We start from the raw sequence: 589 nt of genomic DNA on the forward strand, positions 1-589 counted from the left end.
TTAAGTATAATTCATCTCTTACTTCATACCTTCCTCCTCTTTTTGGTGAATTAGTTGACCTAGACCTAGGATCAAAATAATTCCATTGTTGTGAATTGACAGACAAATCTTCAAGGGCGTCCCAAGCCTCTTGTCCGTGAAATTTTAAAAATATTCCGGTATGCATAGATTGAATCATTTGACGATTAGAGGGAGTCAAACCATCGTAAAAATATTTTACAATTCTCCATTTTTCAAAACCATGATGAGGACATTTTAATAATAAATATTTCCCAACATTCATAAAACTCTTCATTATGCTTTTGAAAAAACTCGGAGATTTCTCTCCTTAGACTATCAGTTTTAGACATAGGAAAAATTTTCAGCAAGAATTTATTATAAAATTGATCCCATGTAGTTATAGATCCCGTGGGAAGGGAATTTAACCAAGCTTTTGATTTGTCTTTTAATGAAAAAGAGAACAATCTTAGTTTGACCAACTCATCAGAAATTTTTTGAAATTTAAATGTTGAGCAAATTTCTAGGAAATCTTTGACATGCATGTAAGGATCCTCTCTATCCAACCCATAAAAATATGGCAACAATTGAA

At 31.7% G+C, this 589-nt stretch overlaps 1 pseudogene; it reads left to right on the plus strand.

Moving 5' to 3' along the window:
- Positions 1-236: 236 nt before the first annotated feature.
- LOC133813711 (small nucleolar RNA R71) lies at positions 237-335 on the plus strand (annotated as a pseudogene).
- Positions 336-589: the final 254 nt, after the last annotated feature.

The sequence above is a fragment of the Humulus lupulus genome, chromosome 1 (genome assembly GCF_963169125.1).
Source record: "Humulus lupulus chromosome 1, drHumLupu1.1, whole genome shotgun sequence".
Taxonomy (NCBI): domain Eukaryota; kingdom Viridiplantae; phylum Streptophyta; class Magnoliopsida; order Rosales; family Cannabaceae; genus Humulus; species Humulus lupulus.